At 42.1% G+C, this 18,395-nt stretch overlaps 1 long non-coding RNA gene across 1 annotated transcript; it reads left to right on the plus strand.

Annotated features, from left to right (window-relative positions):
• The first annotated feature begins 4,551 nt into the window (after positions 1-4,551).
• On the plus strand, positions 4,552-16,155 carry LOC107077297 (uncharacterized). Its single transcript, XR_001478338.2, has 4 exons — positions 4,552-5,075; positions 7,706-7,894; positions 14,797-14,875; positions 15,018-16,155. It is a non-coding gene; the product is annotated as an uncharacterized lncRNA (long non-coding RNA).
• Positions 16,156-18,395: the final 2,240 nt, after the last annotated feature.

Below are 18,395 nucleotides of genomic sequence, written 5' to 3' on the forward strand. Positions count from 1 at the left end.
TAAAGTGCAGCGCCACCCCGTGGACAGGAGGAAGTACATACAGTATTGAGTGCCACGGTATGATGGATTTGTATGAGGAATGATACAGCGAACGGTTCACTTTCGCTCCATAAACTGCCAAAATATTTATGCCCTAAATCCTAGTAAAAATTAAAAGGCCCTTACAGAGTATATGTACATAGTCTAAAGAGGTGTTCATATCTAATTAAACATCCAGCTGTTACAAGCTTCAAACGTGTGGCGAATATGGCTGATGACTGGTTTGGGATTTACTATTCTTTCGCCTTGAAAAAAGCAGTAAATAACAACCACCTCTTGTTTCATCACCTTCTGAATGACTGCTGTCTGCAGGAGGAGAAGATGGTATATCATTGAGCGCTAGATGTCGCTCACGGCCTTCCTTAAGAAACAACTGCGCCACTATCTCGGGCGCCCACTGAGAAGCGGCATCAATATATGTTGAACGCAAAAGGCTTTCCAATCTGCTTTCGCTTATATAATTATGCCGAACCAGGATGATTATACATAATGTAGAAATGCTCAGTCTGCCGACCGCCAAAAAATAATTCACAAGCTGGATTACATCAAACTAAAATTACAGGAATCTTTTAGAGTAAATTGGAGGGGAAATATATGTCCTGAGAGTCATTTTTCTTCTGAAAGCTGCCTTCTGCCGTTTTTATTACATTTTACATAACATTTATTGTTACTAAATAAATAAAAAAGTGATATTGCATTCAGCTAAATTGATGAAAATATCCAACAACGACAACGACAACATTTCCATGTGATTTCTGAGCTGTTATAGTGCGTATTCTGTTCACGCCGTTGGAGAATGTTTGAAGATCAGTTTTGCAGTGCTGTACTTTGTGAGAAAGAATTGTTATTATTACCTCGAGAATAAACATGATTAATGCTGGTTCGTTGGTTCTTTTAATGTAAATTGTAGCTTAGGCCAATGCAAAGAAAAAGCATTCCCCAGAGTCACTATGTTCTGTATCAAAACTACATTGCAACCTAGAGGACAGTGAAATTAATTTACTTTTTCCCCGTGGCCCCAATAACAATTTTGTGGTTTATTCAGAACTACAGCGTAGCCACTTTTATTTTTTTCGTTGCAAATAACTAAACAAAAATTACGTAAAGGTGTTGCAGACTCAGTAGACAATGTTAATTCAAATGTTAAAAAGATAGGTCCATGCCAGTATATCTTTTAAAACCTTTTTAAAACTTGTCAGATGTGGAATCTCAACATAATTTCAGCTTTGGAAAAGGAAGAAGAGCCTAAAAGCGTTCTATTTACAGTACAAACATGCTTTCTACCAACCAACTAGCTCTTAGTCAAACAATTTCTTTTTTATAAAGAAGCAGTTACGTTTTTTTTTCTTTGCTGTATTAAAAGAATTAGTAAGCTTAGTTACATACAATCTGTCATACATTCCTTAAGTAATCTTGAGAAAGGAAATACTTAAATAAGAGCCACACAACTGTAAGAGGAAAAACAACTCCTTGTTTCTAGAACTACATTAATCATACTGTACATAATGCATCTGTGATGACCCCAGCCCTTGGAAGGGCCCTGTGTGCTGGTACTGTGTTTATAAACCTCCAGTGCCACAGTGGTTAGCATTCCTGATTTGCAGTGCTGTGGCTTGGGTTTCAATTCCTGCGGTACTATCTGTATGGAGTTTGTATGCTCTCCCTGTAATAGAGTGGGTTTCCTCCCACAACCCAAAGACATTCTGGCTTCTGGGAAAATTGGCCCTGGTGTGAGTGTGATTGTGTTTCTTGTCTGTGTCTGTGTGTGCCCTGTGGGACTGCTGTCCTATCTGGGCTGTTTCCTGCCTTGAACCAAATGCCTGCTGGGATAGGCTCCAGCACCCCTGAGACCCTGTATTGGGTAAAATAGCTAAAAATGGCTGGATGGATGGTTAGGTGTTCTGTATAATGGATCTGTATCTACATCAATTATGGTGCAAATACTATTGGAAAGCTCTGTAAGAGAGCTACTGTACTGAGCATTTCTGTGAGAGAATCCAAGCTTTTTACCAGAATAAAAAAACATACTTGCATCAACCACTGCTTTTGAGAAACCGTGAGACTTTTGAACTAGACATTAACTTCAACAGTTTCCCTACTATTCATTTTTTTTAATCATGGTAACATTCCCAATTATTAGTTGTTATGTTAGTTGATATTATTATCATTAGTTATAGAAAACTTAAACTTCTGCTCTCGTCACACTCATAATATTTAGGCTCTTCTGTCAAACCTTTGGGAGCCTGCCTTTGTTTTAAATATGTGGTATGTCACCGTGTTTGGAATATTGAGAATGATATTCACAGTGCGAGTTAAATTCTTATCCCTTTAACAATGATGAAAACCGAAAGGAATACGTTCTCTCCGTCTGGACTGGAATGACCACTCCCTCGCTTCGACATTCACAAAGGGGCTTTCAATGAAACCTTCATAAAATTGGAGCCTAATTGCGCTGTAGTGAATTTGGCAGGTATTTGATTGTTCTGACTGAACTGATGAATTGCCTTTTTGTCTCGGTATTATAGGCACACCTGTGAGGGCATACAGACCCTAACAAAGAGTGGGAAGGAAGTGTGGAGCCAGAACACAGGCCAGGTTCGGCAGGTCCCACAGGGACAGAGTTCTAGTGTCGCCACAGCGCAGGGAAGGAATGACTTGTTCCTCTCCCTTCAGGGTGGATCAGGGTTGCAAGTTTGTAGGAGTGTAAAAATGCAACATTTTTCTCTGCTTCTTAGAGCTTGGGTTTAATAATAATAATAATAATAATAATAATAATAATAATAATAATAATAATAATAAAAATAAAATTGCTTACACTTATATAGCACTTTTCTGGACACTCCACTCAAAGCTTTACAGGTAATGGGGACTCCCCTCCACCACCACCAGTGTGCAGCCCCACCTGGATGATGCGATGGCAGCCATAGTGCGCCAGAACGCTCACCACACATCAGCTATCAGTGGGGAGGAGGGCAGTGTAATTAAGCCAATTTATAGAGGGGGGTTGTTAGGATGCCATGATTGATAAAGGCCGGTGGGAAATTTGGCCAGGACGCCGGGGTTACACCCCTACTCTTTTCGAGAAACACCCTGGGATTTTTAATGACCACTGAGAGTCAGGACCTCGGTTTTACGTCTCATCCGAAGGACGGTTTAAGCAAATGTGCTGCAAAATGTGTTCAATCGCGTATGGTACCGAGAATCACAGCTCTGCCTTAACATTTTTTATTGGCAATTGTGTCGGTTTGTTCGAAATGTGATAAGGAAGGTTCTGTGATAAGAGGGATTATGGAGTCTGAGTGACACTGTAGAGCAGACGCCTAACACAGTGTTATGAAAAACCCAGGGCTGTAAGCCTGCAGTGATTGGCGGGGTAACAAAGCCGCCGCTGGCACTTTTAAACAAAAAGCCGTGTTGAAATGAAACATCAGCTGAGTCAAAAGAGCCACACACTCCCAGCTCGGTGGGCTCCGGTTCCACGGATTTCGTTGTTATCAATGCGCCAGAACTCGGGCAGCCCTCAGACTCTGTTGCTTGACCTGGAAAAGAAAGAACGGAGAGTTAAGGAAACCAGGAAAAGGAGTAATGCAGAGCGAAAGACCACACTGAGCCCCCTCCATCCAGCTTGGCACACAAGATAACTTCTCGGCCCTTTTTCTTTGTCTGTGCAGCAGGGTTGGAGAGAGGTCTTCTGAGAGATAATACCCCCGCTCGCTTTATGTATTTATTTTCCCACATTCATTTTCCTCTGCATGTGTGGCAGCCCTGGCGTTCAGTGCCGTCTTCATTACACTTCAGTCAGGGCAGTTTTTGACTTTGTAACGACGGGGAAGGGCGATGAACATTCAGCGCAAAGAGATAAAGGCATTTTTCCCAGTAATTTCCACCTGAGGAATTTTAAAGGGAAATAATGAGCAAACAGCTCGTATTTGCTGACTGCAGCACACTGGCTGAGTTGTAAAATGAGAGTAATGGCTGTTGGAGTTGTGTAAAATCTCGCTGGGCATCACTGCCAAGACGAGAGCTAACCGTCTCGAGGTGATGTTTAGGTTCTTCCTGTAACCAAATTGTTAATCAGTTTGTGACAGCATAAATAAATTTAAAGGGTTTAATTAAAACTAATGAATAAGCATGTGGAGAGTGCATATTGTGCAGCCGAAATGTTTGGGCTTTAAATAATTAAAAATGTCAGGCGCAGTGAGATATTTAAGTCGAGTAAGTTGCATTGAAAAAAACGTGGCTCAGTGCCTTCCCTACTCTCTGCTTCCTGCAAGTGTCTGCGTGATTTTTCTCTCCCAACCGGAGTGACAAATGATGTTTTGGAAAAATCTTTAAAGGAAAAAAAAATATTCCTTAAGGACTGGACAAATTGATGAGGATGGTGAGAAATTATGTCTATTTGTTTGTGGAACAGAAATGAGCCGATTTGACTGCTGTTTTCTCTGAAGATGTTGACAGTCTCTAAGGGAAAGTGGAGGTGGAAAAAACTAAAAACACCTGCCTGGCATCTGCCTTTATATTTAGATTTATAAATGCAGTCTTCATATTCTATTATTTTAGGGAATGGAAAATTCTTGTTTTTGTTGGTATCCCATGCAAGAAAAGAAGCAATTCAACCATCGCCGGCTGCAATCTGGTCTAGCTCTGACTGAAGCTCGTCGGTGCCACAACGCCTTTGCAGTGTGGGCTGATCTGCTGTCGCGGGTTTGCCCTCTCTGGAAATAGAGCAGGACGTGACCGAGTACTGAGAGCCTTACCCGAAGGGCTCTCCGTCTGCTCCTCACCCTCAGGCGCCTCGTCTTGGTGACCGGCAGCACTGTATGAGCAGAGCTGTAATCTCGATGTGAGGTGAGGTTTTCCAGCTGAACCCACACACAAGGCCTTCCTCTGCTCCACAGCAGTGCTGGGCTCTCCTTCACTCCACAGGCTCAGTCAGAGCTGCAGTGAGCACTGGTGCCAGACGAGGAGCAGCCGCTGAAAAGGCCAAACAGGTCCAAAAAAAGGGGAGTTGATGGGATTTCTTACACAATTATTTGGTAAGGCTACATTTTCTCTGTTTCACGGTGAAATCTATTAACTCCCAGTTGTCTTTTGTGGGAAAGATGAGAGCTGTGGGCCTCAGAGGTGAGCTGTATAATCGTCAGTGACCCCTGGGAGATATATGGGATGTTGCTCCTGCTTCTCCAGAAATAAATTTTCCTTCGCAAATCTTAGGGGCAATTAAAGCTCTCATGTAAGGAAGATTAATCAGCATACTTAGCCTGAGCCTCATATGTCATTTCTGACATAAGGGGGTTCAGAATAGCTCCTTCACAGGTTCAGCAACTGGGGCCTTAACATTTTATTAGAGTACAAACCTGTAATGACGTTAAAGAAATGCCTGATGGTATTGAGATCAGAAGGGCTTATGGTACAGATTAAATCTGATCTTTTACACATCACAGCCTAATACACGTGTGGCGGTGTAATTGGGCTTTAATACTTAAAGGATGTTTATTTTAGTCTCCATTGCAATATTCATTCTGTCTCTCTCTTGAACTTTCTGATTTCTTTCTTTACCTGTTCTAGTGATTCATTGCACTCCTTTCCTTTAACTGGATCTTGCTTTTGTTTTTCAATGATTTTATAGAATCCTTTCCCCCCCGTCCCTAAACGATTTCTTGGTACCTTTTTGGACGCTGTTTTTTAGGCTTTGATTAACTCACTCTTAAGATGCATCTGTTCCGTGCTTGAAGCTGAATCTCTCCATGAATTCTGCGTCCATCCTGTCTCTTTCGGCTTCTCCCGAGCCCCCTCTCACGGCCTCCCAGTCTGCTCTCCTGAACCCACCAGCCCGTGCCTGTGATTTGTACCTGTCCAGGTACGCTGCACGCACCTTAACACCTTAGCAGGTTGCATCAGTCTGCAGAAAAAGGGAAGGACAGGCTCCCAGCACAGGCCAGATGTGTGAACACAGGATATTTGGGAAAAGGTCAAGATCAGGCGTTTCAGGCCATTTTTTTTCAAACAAAAAAGTTTCCACAGTTTTCTTTCAAGGCAGATGAAAAAATACAAGCGCTTAATTTTCTTGACACAATTGGTGAGGAGTTTGCACTTGCCTAAAAGGAATGTCCACAGGGGCTTTGAATTGAGTTCAGAGTATGGCTCAGAGTAAGACCTTTGTTCACACCACCAGTGAGTCTGAAATGTCTAGGGAAGACTGGACTGGTGGTCTGCTCCCAGTGCGCCGCGCTGTGTGTATGCAGGTGTGGAGCTCACTTAAACAAACTATCAAAAAAGTCGCTTTATCATTTTACCAACTGATCTGCTTTTCATGGCATTTAGACGATAACTGAAGCCAGGACAGGTCTGCTGAAAGGAATGTAAACCGCCTCAATCTTGATAGTGCGCTCCTGAGAGTCTTCCAGCTCACTGTACTCCAGCCTCCTCCTTTAAACCGAGCAGTGAGGTATGCGATTGTCCTAATGCCCAGGTGCAATTACAATTAGCGCACACTGATCTGCAAAGAACCTTTTTTGATCTCCCGTTTGGAATTTGTGCAATACCATAACTCCTGTCCCCAGAGTATATGATGGATGTGCTTCCTGAGGTGCTGCTGTTTATGTAACTGGTAGTACTTTCTGGGGAGGAGGAGGCTGATGGTTCACAGTGCACCACTACTGGCAGGATATGCGATAAAAGTTTTTAAAAGAAATGACGCCGGCTACTTAATTTTAGACAAATATGTTATTTGCACAGGAGGATAAGAACAAGTAAAAAAACACAAAAAATAAATTGCTTTTTACTCTTTTGAGCTTTCTGCAAGCACATCTGTGTTGGAGTAGATGGTCTCAGAGTGAAATAAGAACAGCAAGAGCAGTGTAACAGTGTTGGTGTACATTTAGGGAGACAGTTTGCATTTGGTAGGTGTCTGAATTCAGTGCTGGAGAGCCCCTGGCCAGACAGAGTGCTTATTCATTCCAACGCCAGCCACATAACCAAACATGTCTCTTTACCAGCCCGCCGTGCCTCTTGTCCTCCTGAGACTCACCGCGAGATTTCGAACTGACACCACAGAGCAGGAGACATTGACAAGCCTAGAATTAACTGCTGTGTTTGAAGAAAATATCTAAGTAGCATATCTCAGTGAAGTATTTTTCCGTTATGAAACCTCATTTTCCATTCTTCCATTTCTTTCGGACTTCAAGTTAATTTTTTCTTTAGTCTGGAATTGTAAAGTTTAAATTGTGAGGCAACAGTGCGCTTCCGTTAAAAAGAAGCTGTGGTTTTTCTGCACTGAATGTTCAGCCTGTGCTGGGGCTCTCTCTGTGGCCTGGGCTCCTGCTGCTGTTGGAAACAGTTTGATGCCGTTGCCTGGTTCAGCAAGGCCTCACTGTGCCACCAGGCCTCACGCTGGGCTTGGTGCAGGAAGCCAGGGTTTGGATCACGACCCTCCCAGGCACTTTCTAGCTTCCTTTCCTGCTTACAACATCAAAACGATCACCTCAGTAGGGTTTACTGTCTTGTACCTCGTTAAGGGTGATATAAAGTGTGGCGAAGAGTCGTGGAGTCACGGCACAACTTTGTGAGCTGTGGCAAATCACTGCAAAGAAGGTGCCCGACGAGGCAGCGGGGAAGACTGTGGGATACCACCCAGCTTTACTCAAAATGTGTGTTTCATTCACAGTGTCCTTAACTCGAAGGAACCAGCAAGCGACAGACACTTGCTTCTAGATAAAGAGCGCAGTGTTGTTGGTGGCCAGTTAGTCGTCGCAGCATCGCCTAGCAACCCCCTCAGACTGCAGCAGCCTGTCAACACGCCGGCAGGAGCGCACCTCGGCGATGAAGCTACAGAAAAAATGCAAGCGTGTTTCAAGTATGTTTCTTTGTACCTCGAGGCTTAAAGCTATACACTCAGCCACGTGCAAACCCAAATCATTGCATTTGCAACACGTACACATTTAGGAATCAAAACTAGTGCAACAATTACCATTAAACAGTTGAAATTAGTGCATTTGCAGTACTGCAATGTACTGGGCTACATATTTCATCAATTGAGACAGTTCGCATAAAGGAAAGGAAAGAAGGAAAGCCATCTTAGAAAGACAGCTAACAGTCATTACATTATTCTTTAATTACAAAACATATTGTAATACTCTTGAAAATAAATCTTCTTTAAGTCACTTCTTCCTGAATTCAGTTCTAAAATAAGTGCTGAAAGTTCTCATTCACATTATTCTAAGCTACGTGCACAGTAGCAGAGTAAATGAAGTAAATGTGCATATGCTCAGTTCACAGGCCTGTCTCCCCCTGGGAGAGGCCACAACAGAGTGTCTGAGCTGAAGAAATGGAACGCCTGTTCAAAGTGACTCTATCACTTCCATGATGGCCTGCAATCTTCAATGTAAATATTTGTCTAAGATGATTTTTGGGGTCCCGAATATTTTCTGCTGGCTGAAAAAGTGCATCTGGTGGAGATTTAATGAATAAAACGTTGCGATAGCTCATCATTGTCGACACAATCTTCAATTAGTGGGGTAATGAAGCAGGGAGGTGATAATGAAAGGACTTGCAGAGAGCAAAGACATACTGGACAGCGGCATGGCAGTCACATCTGCTCACACTGAAGACTGGACTCCCCTGAAGATGCATAGGATATTGACGTTACACATAACAGTCACGCACTGCTGCCAGTTTGTATGTTTATCCTGCAGTTCAGCAAATTCAGGTCTGCACTAGACTAACTGCAGGTCTGTACCGTACTCCTTGACCAGCACTGGAGTTTGCTTGCAAAATGTTTTAAAAGCGCAACATTATGTCCCCACAAGTCTTCTGAATTTCTTTACTGTTCATCTTACTTGGTTAGCAAAACATGACTGACAGGATAAGCTGATTCATTTAGAAATGGAGAACAATTCTGAATACTAGGCAAAATATCTGATCACTACAATGAAATCCTTAAAATAAAAATAAATACCAGCAGTAACATTACAGTGCAAAAACACGTTCCCACAAATAAACAGACTTTTATGTGCAACTAAATGCATCTCAGGAATAATGAGATTATGACTTATTAAGACCTCACTGAAGGCAATATACTGTATGTTCGAGAACTGGGTTTCATTAAAAGCCATCAAAGAGCTTGTTGGTGCTTTTTCATTCACAGAGGACTGAAATCAGTACAGGAAGTGTCAGCACAAAAAAAAGGGATGGATGAACACCTGCAGAGAAGGAAAGTAGTGAAGATTATAATGTTTAAATTATTGCTCCCTGAAGCACAGCCCCACCTCGTGAGCATGAGCCCTGTGTTTGTCAAAACCATTCTTGGGCACCCGTCCCGATGTAAAGCCCAGTGCGCTGTGGGATTGCTCCTGAAAAGCAGCCATAATCAGATGAATAAAATAAAAAATTAGAACCACATATGTTCAGAGACCTCTAGTGCTTGTATCCCTCGGTGTCTTGCCTGTGAAAGGGCAGAGGCCTAATTTGGAACCTGATGATGCAGCAGTACATGGACAAAAACACAGACAGCACATTCAAAATGCTTCTTAATGATAATAAAATCTGATACCTAGCTGAAAACAAATGTTAAAGATTCAAGAAAACGTGAGAATTTGTGGAGCAGGACATGTCAGGAGGGACCACTGGAAGCTGTCCTCTCAGGCCACATGTGGAGGGAAGATTGGCTCTTTGATACTTGCCAGTGTGGAAAATGCTGTTGGACCCAGATGTTGCACACAAAGTTACAAGCATGTGCGGTCTCTCCTGCAGCAATGCTGAGTTCTCAGAACAGAGACCTGAAGTTTAAATCCTCACGAAACGTCAAATCAGCTTTCACGAGAAATCAAGAAGCTTTTCTTCAGTCAAGATCGTGGTCCTTGAATTTTCTTGCAGTGGAGTTCATGGTTTCACAGTATATTGCACTGTATGCTGTATCACCATACAGTTTTTATATTTAATTCTCAAAAAAGCAAGCCGTGGTGTCCCAGCTGAGAATAAATCATGAGGCCACCACTGAGTCCTAACCCACAAGTTGAAACTACTGTCTTAAATTAGATTTTTTTTACTATCTTTAGCTGTAAATTTAACCTTGCTTAGATGCCTGGGTTTCAGATGAGAGACAAAAGCATTGCATCATTGGGCAGTTTTATTGTTTTTTTTTTCTATGAGGAACATCCGTTTATTGAAAATGATTCTGGCAGTTTTATGGTCTTCTATGTCCTTATGGGCTTTGTCTATTCCTGCTATAGGAAGTGCTCTCTATCTCCATCCACTCTTTCACTCCACAGTGACATCCACCCTTTCTCCTTTGTTTTCTCCCTGTGGAAGGAACTCATTCTCCATTCTCTGTGCCCTGTTCAGTTATTAATGTATAGGTGTGTTTTGATGACCGCATGCAGGCAGTATACTTAGATTGTTACATGATTAGTTATGTATTTTAAGAGCTCTAGGCACTTATTTTGAGATCTGTGCATTTTAGATTTTAAACAATACTTTATTGCTATAATTAACTGAGAAGATTGTACTATATAGTTAATTGCTATATTAACTGAGAACACCCTTTAATATACCCTTTTATATTTATGGCAGCTGAATTCAGGTTTTATACCGATTAAAGCTGAAGCTGAATTTCATGACACATCTTCCCTATTTCTTCTCAATAAGATGGCCAAATAGCTTTGAGATTCGCTATAAAAATAGTTATAATACTGTCGAATTATTATTGACTGGATTATTGACTGGAATCATTTATAAAGACAAACTCTGTTAAACAGATGCTAACTTGTCTTCATTAATGTACTGCTGAGAAGAGGTCAGACTGTGTCTGGTGGCCTCCTGTGTGTAGGTTGTGCGACACGTCATTTTAAATGATCAATTGTTCAACTTTGTGCAATTCACGTGCGCGAAAATATATTATGTGAATCTTGTTTGTTCCTCATTGTTTATAGCCTGATTATTTTTGGCACCAAATTTTGTGTCTTAATTTACAAAAGGGAAGCCTTCCTGTCTGCCGGGGATTTCCGTTTGTTTTCTTTAATAAATAGCGAGACAGAGCACAGCCCATGGAGCGTATTTTCTTTTCAAATTTAGATAAACCCGGGGTTTCTTTTTTCCCCGACCGAGAAACCATTTCTCATGTCCCTGTATGGGACACGTTGCTCGAAGCCCCTGTGGCGACGGGGGTGTAATTGGGTGAGATTTCAGTTCTACAAGAAGGCGAGTCTAGGTTTCCAGCTGAGCTTGCACTGAACGCCGCTACACAGTGCTGCACCACACGTCCCCAGCTAGACACACCTCATGTCATGAGACGCAAAATTGTATCTCAATATTTTCAATGCGCAAACACAGAAGGGTCTCACCAGTATGTGTTGTCCGCACGTAACCAGGCTGGGCTTTACCGGAGCTGCAATGTCAACTCACTGAATTTCTGAAAAATATGTGCTATTGGATCACATTCCACATGTTATACTAGATATTCTGACTACAAAAAGGATGGTTCATTTCTATACTGTAAACCTTCAGTTTTAGGATTACCTGATTGCCTCGTTAAGATACTGGCCATTGCTGCCCCAGAGGCTGCATCCAGCCTGCAGCTGCAGATACAGAGGAGGTGGCAGGACTGCAGGAGCTCATCTGCACTCAGCACAGCAGCCTGGCTCCAGCCCCACCAACAGGTTGACTTCCAGGCCCTGTCCTGACAACCCTGTTGTTGCTGTCCGGGTTTAAAATGCTCCTCTGCAGGGTGATCGTTAGAGAAGGCTTGTTCACATTTTTATTGCTAATTGTTTCTAATCGTCAATAAAAAAATGTACCTTTAAAGTTGTTGCTGTCCCGGTTTAAAATGCTCCTCTGCAGGGTGATCGTTAGAGAAGGCTTGTTCACATTTTTATTGCTAATTGCTTCTAATCGTCAATAAAAAAATGCACCTTTAAAGTTTCATTCAGGGAAATGCGCATGCAGAGAAAGGACCTTTGCAATAGCCAAGAAACAAACACAGCACTTGCAAAGGTATCCTAACGAGGGCAAGATTATAGCAAATACTTCTCCAGAGCGGTATGAAATCTGGTTCTGCTTTGATTTTTAGCTCAAAGCAGTAGCGTACAGCCCACTGCAGACAGCAGGCAGCCCCAGCCTGTTGGCAGACCTCTGCGATAAGAGGTGCTGTGTGTTAATGGGTCTTTGCAAGGGAAAGCATTGAAGAAGTGGGATGATGCAGAATGTTTAAGAAACTGAACACAAAGAAGCAGTTTGTTCTCACAAGCCAGTTCTTCTGGCAGTTCTGTCCACTAAGGAGAGCAACCAGCTGAGGATCAATCTGTCATGCGCTGAAGCTTCTTTATTACTTATTAATCAGATCCACATGGGGAACACTCGGCCACCATCGCCATAGAACATAAACAGTCCATTTCATCATTAAAATTCTTTATAGGCCAGCAACACAGGGCAGGTACTAGTATTTATTACAACAGTTGGGTATTACAATAAAGGTATTGTTATGATAAAAGTATCTTTTTTGAAAACTAGGCAACGAGTGAACACAAACAAGTGCTAAACCAGGAGAAGCAAAGCATCCTGCAAAATATGAGACACCAGAGAGGAAAACAATACTGTACACCAAGGAACTGTCTCGAATCCAAAAAAGTACTTTATTTGCTAATTAGTCTGCTGTGGGCGGTAATTTTTCGAGCCATTTAATTATTGAATCACATAGCAGGCTTTTATTAGAGAAGAGCCAGCTTACAAGGACAAGTTGGTGCTGAGTGCTGGATCCCTCCGCAGTGTTGCAGGGCATTAACACAATGGAGCTTTAAAAACCCTCCGTCTACTCTCTCGGCAGGGAGCTGGTGAATTGTGGGAAACAGACTTGACTTTTACAGAGCCAAACATGCTTTGCTTAGGACTCTTTCTGGCTAAGGCTCTTATTTATGCACAGTCGGTGCCAATTTGCCTTTCTGTTTTTGAAGCAAAACATCAGAGTACAAAGGTTTGTCCATTTTGCAACACAACAACAATAACAGCACCACTAAGGCCTAGTTTATATCAAAGCTTCAGTCCAACACAAATTTCATGTTTCAAGCAGAGGCGGGTTTGAGCCAATGGAAACCCACTCTCAAGCATCGGATTCACAGTTTGTGACTCATGGGCAGTGGGTTGGCGTTTCCATCCAACCCAGGTCCAAATGAAGCTCACGACACATAGCACCTTGTCCTGTAACCTTACGTAGAGGTGCAGCACAGAAAAACAAAGTATCACTGCATCCCACAGAAGATTTAAAGCTTCCTAAATGTTTTAGTTTTCAGGCACTAAAGTCATTAGGATACAGAGAAGGAAGCAAATGATGTTTCAGTATGTGTTCTGGTCACCTCTGTTATGGTACTCATTTAAAGTTGAACACAGTCCAACACACAACACTAGCAATGGTCAAACCCATTTTAATCCATTATCTTATGAAATCCCCCTTAAATCTTAGAGTCCAGACATCTGTACAACCGGTTAATTGCAGAGAAGCTTAAAGATCTCAAATATTTCATAGTGAGGTCCATGTGAGTGTTTTTTTTTAAAAGAAGGGGGTTGTTCTACTGACTAATATAAATTACTGTGATACATTGGACTACTGAGAGTCTTGTATTTATAATTAGTAACACATATGAGTGGTATAATTTTCAGGAAACAGACATCTTTTTTACAGTTAGAAACAAAAGGAGGAAAGACAGCATATTTTGTTGCAAGGAAAGGGCACATTTCTGCATTTCTGGGCTTTTATTTTTTGTTCCTGTAAGTGGAAATTTATTAAAGTGCTCTTCATGTGTTGGGGGAGGGGGTTCACCTCCAGGAAGCACATCTGCATAACCGAAGTCTTCAGGTTTCATACAGATGTCTACAGATGTTCACGGGAGTTCTACATACAGTGCCTACACCAGATCATCCTAGTCTCATGTCAATAGATCTCGGCTGCCCAGGGGAGGCATGTCTGACAGAGGAAATCCCACATCACAAAGAAAGAAAAATAATGAAAATGTACTTTTCAGCGTGGTGTCTAACCACAACTAAATATTTCCTCCAGCTTTTATTTCCTGAAACTCAAGTGTAGTGAACAAATATTAAAAATGACAACATTCTAGCATTTGTTGGCTTGGCTGTTTGGAAATGTTTTCTGAGCCTTGTTGTGTAGCAGTTTCTGATGGTGAATTCAGCTGACTTTTCCAAAAGCTCTAAGTTGCATGAAGCAGATCATCACAACAGTCATAAATCTTCATACCTTAAGAAAACATTTCTGGAAAATGGATTTGAATAGAGATGGGGGCTGTTTTCGTGAAATGTGCAAACAAGAGAGTTTCTGTAGTAAAGCACCGTTGTCCCACTTTGTTTAATGACAACTGACAGCCAGGAATTTATGGAAATGTCTCTGCTTTTTCAGTTCCTTGACGATAAGCCATTAATTACAAGCTAAAGTAATGAAGTGTAGTATTTTTCATCTTTAAAGGGAAATAACAGTAACATTATAACTCTGCATTTTGTGCCACTGAATGTCATTATATAATTGTTGTGCACAAAAAACAAGACTGTATTAATAGGACATCAGCTGTAACAGGACAGACTGATTTACTCAGTGTACTCTGTATTTTATTTCGTTTAGAGTATGACTTTACAATTTACCTCCAGTCCCAGGGATAATTTTGTAGCACCTGCCTTTAATATGTTAGAACAACATCTGATTCATCTGATTTGTTCAGTTGTTATAATTTTCCCCTTACGATAATAACATTTCTTTTTTAGGGGTATGCACTGCTGTGACATTGACACCACTGGAGAACATTATCAGTAGAAATGTGGTCACTACTGATACTGAAAATCCGTGAGTAATGGAAAACCTTGTTTTGCGTCTTGTTTCCATATTTTTTCGAGAACAGTGTAAATAAAGTATAGAAAGACAGTAGCAAAATGCATGATAAATGAATTTGAGTTGCGCTTTTTTGTTTGTGTCTGCTCTTCCCCAGATTGAAGAAGCTCCAGATGGGTTTCTTGGGAAACCGAGCTTGGGAACCATTAACCATTTTCACAGGAGGTGAAATTCCCCCCAGTGAGGTGTGGAAGCTCCGTACAGCAGCAGCTTGGGGAACCATGTTCACACCAGATCAGGACAGTGTGTTCCACCCTGGTACCAGGGGCGGGTTACACAACCATCTGAGTACAAAAGGCTTGATTTGCTGAAGGGTCATTGTGGCTGGGAAGACAGCGAACTTTGGGTTCTGCAAACACGGAGAGAATAATCCCCCAGGGTTTCGCACAAATATGCATAACTTGAAAACTGCAATAGGCTCAGAACCTTTGTTAAAAATGGATCGGGGGGTCTGTAAAGTGCAGCTATTAATCTAGTGTGAAACAGGGGCAAGGTGAATGCCCTGCAGGGCCATAATATTGGTCAGTGTTATGACAGCAAGAAAATTAAAATAAACAAAAACTAATGACTGTTTTGTTCAGGACAAACTTAAAAAAATAAACAACCTAATCAACAGCTCCTTCCTCACAGTTTTGAAAGAAAATTACCTAAGAAGATAAAGGCTGTGTTGAGGCTGTTACTACTGATCTGGTGTTCACTAGTGATCATACTACAAAATACAGCCTCTCCCGTGAACCAGGTGGCAAAGATAATGTATTTCCTTTTCTCATTCCCCATCTTCAGCAGACAAGAGTCTATTTAATGTCACACGCCTGAAGGCCCCTATTGAAACTCCCCATTTTAAACCTGACGCCCCTCCAAAATATGCTATCATTTTAATTAATTCTATTGTGAACTAAAAAAAAATGTTCCCAGAATGGACCATCAAGAGACTTGCTTAGCCTAAATGGCATTACTGAACACAGAACTGACTGCTGGGTAAGAATGTGATGGCATGGGTGCTATTCAGGGCCCTCACTACATTTACTGGTCATCCTCTTGACCCCTGAGGTCCTGGGACCTGGGTGTTTAGCGCCACTGCTATTGACTGTACAATACCGACAACCTCAATACTGTTCGTTTTCCTTCCCCCCGTGTGCTGTCTTGGCAAGAACTCTGCCTCTTCAGACTGCCAATCCTCAGCTCCTGAACTCCATTGACATCGAGGCCATTGAAGGCGCCGAAAACTTGTCAATGGAAAGCCTTCTTCGAAACACAAAGCTTGTTTAACGCTAATTGAAGAACATGTAGCAAGCATAATTCATTCCTGTTGGATGTGAGGTTTTTTTTTTCACACAAAGCTGTGGGACAGAAGTACAAGAAAACGCACTATGTCAGTCAAACCGAGCTGAAGGCTAGAGTGAAATGGCATTATTTGAAATGCTGCAGCAGCAGTGCGGCGTATCAATAAGGCCTGCGGACAACTCAGAGGGCCACGGGCTAGGATGTCAGGTGAGATGCTGCTCTTGTATCCTTGAGCTCTGGTAGCCCCAGGACACGCCCTGCTGCATAAATGTGTCTCCAGGGTGACATTGTAAATGAGAATTCGTTCTTAGTTGACCTATGTAGGTATAAAAAAGGAGTTAAACTGACTGAGATGGAAGGCTGAACACTGTAAGTGATGGTATCTGAGGTTTTGCTCAATGGAAGAGACAGGCATTTGATCTTTTTTGGATCAGGTCACAACTTCAGAGCTGCTCGGTGGATGTAGTTTTAGTAGATTATAGGATCTATAGACACAAACTCCTTTTAAATAGACCTTGTTCCCTTGCCACTGTTTTTTTTTAACTTACTTTCTCAGTGGGATCAACTTTGAACAACCGGATTTGACAGCATTGTATCATTTTACGGCATTTCCAATGCGGGACGATTCCCGAGCTTGAAACGCCGTGTCTTCTGAGAACATTACCTATTTCATAGACATATGAAACTATATACCTCAGACATTCGTTTTAGTGGTACCAAATTATTAGCTGCTCAGCGATTCCTAATGAAGCAGAGCGCGGTCTTGGTATGATTAATGGCGCTATTGAAAAGCCAAAAATGGACTCGGGTCACACAGGCATGCAGTGTGGACGTTTGCCCATTTCCTCCTTCGGCTGTTGAGTAAGAGGATTTCTTCACAACAATGTGCTGGTCTCTTCCAGGGGTTAAATTCCCCAGATAAGAGATTGTTCTCATAAATGCGCTCAGCAGTTTAAAAAAAAGGAAACGTTTTTTGTTCCAAAGAATGACCCATCTCAGCACAGCAGGGAACGGTGCCTGGTGGAACCAGACTCCCTGTGAAATGGGGGACATACAGGATGGAGGGAGACTCGTTGCCCCGTTCCTGGCCCTTCTCTGGCCCTTCGCTGAGGAGAACAAGCCTCTGGACATCACAGAGCCCATCCCCTCCAGACAGGTGGCAGCACATTTCCACTGTTTACTTTGGCTCCTGTCCCCAGACGATAGGTCTCCATCAGCAACGCAGGGGATTTCCTTGAGCAGAGTGTGTTGACACTGGACACCCTCAACAGTGTCGCATCGCCGCAGGACGAAGCTACAAAACAAGGAGATTGTGATATCCTCTGTTCATGACCTCTCTTGTACATTATGCTATTTTATATATTATTGAAGTTTGCTGGTTGATTGCCTTGAAATCTTTGCTATATAATTCTCTTTTTGTGGGTCTTGTGAGGGTCTACATCACTGCAGGAGCCCCTCAATGCTCCAGTTGTCCTCCTGGCTTAGAAGGTACTGCAGTTGTGAGGGGAAACATCCCATAACAAGAATGGCAAGAACGCTCTCTCCTAGCAAGCCACGAGAAAATGACACAGAAACATTGTGTTATGTTTTTTATTGCAAGGTCTAAAACACAGAGGAGCGCCTTTTAAACACACGTCATTGTGTCACAGCTTAATTTAGAGCCTTTCGGTGTCCCGATATTTTCAAAATTTTACTTCAGCTCTGCGGTTCCTGTCTCCCAACACTTCAAGCCTTTGAGATATCAGGGCACCAATGAGGGCTCTTTTCTGACAGGTAGTATTTCAGACTACCTTCACACTTACTGTACTTTAGCTTCCCACAGTTCCAGAAATGTACAAACATACACCTGGTTCTGTCTCGTACCACTCTCACAAAAGCTGCAGAACACAGATTGGTAATTCAATATCCATGCTTATTAGTTTCTACATCCTTCGAGGATAAACGTACAAGGCCAAATAAAGGTTATTTGTAATGATGAATGATTTAAATCCCTGTTATGCATCCAATAAATGCAGTGAACAAGAATAGTTTCAGGACAGAAAACGTAATCCAAGGAGGTACTTCTCAAATGAGACAGCCACAGCGAATCTGAGATTCAGACATCACTGTCTGCTGACACAGATCTGAAGCTAAAGGTTGAAATATCTGATTTAAACTGCTTACTTGATCCTTCGGCATTATTCTAGAGCAC

Source organism: Lepisosteus oculatus, chromosome 4 (genome assembly GCF_040954835.1).
Source record: "Lepisosteus oculatus isolate fLepOcu1 chromosome 4, fLepOcu1.hap2, whole genome shotgun sequence".
NCBI lineage: Eukaryota > Metazoa > Chordata > Actinopteri > Semionotiformes > Lepisosteidae > Lepisosteus > Lepisosteus oculatus.